Here is a 513-nt window from a genome sequence, read left to right on the forward strand (position 1 = left end):
AGATCTGCCAAGAGCACAGTGATTCCCTCTGTGTAGAAGGCACATAAGGTCATCTGAGAGCCAAAGGTGGATCACACATTGGTGAAACAGCTCCAGCGCCCTAGGCTTCACTCTAAGTACTAGGCTACCACTAGAGAAATTTGAAGCCTGCATTCCATTGAAGATAACCAGAGCAACAACAAAACCAAAATCTATCTAATTCCCCCACACTAATAGCCTAACAGAAGAAGGGCATGCCCATTTTCAAGCATAAATACAGTTTATCTGCCTCTACTGCCCTATGCACAACATTAGCATTCACATTTTATGAGATGCATACATAAAAAAGGAATATATTTTCAAGAGCAAAGCATCCGACCAAACCAGACTCAGAGATAGTCCAGATACTGGAACTATCAGACTTTAAAATAACTGTGATTAAAATGCTAAAGGATCTAGAGGAAAGAGTGGTCAACACACATAAACAGATGCAAAACTTAAGCAGAGAGATGGAAACTATTTGACAAAGAGTCA

The sequence above is a fragment of the Trichechus manatus genome, unplaced genomic scaffold, assembly GCF_000243295.1.
Source record: "Trichechus manatus latirostris isolate Lorelei unplaced genomic scaffold, TriManLat1.0 scaffold00123, whole genome shotgun sequence".
Classification (NCBI taxonomy): domain Eukaryota; kingdom Metazoa; phylum Chordata; class Mammalia; order Sirenia; family Trichechidae; genus Trichechus; species Trichechus manatus.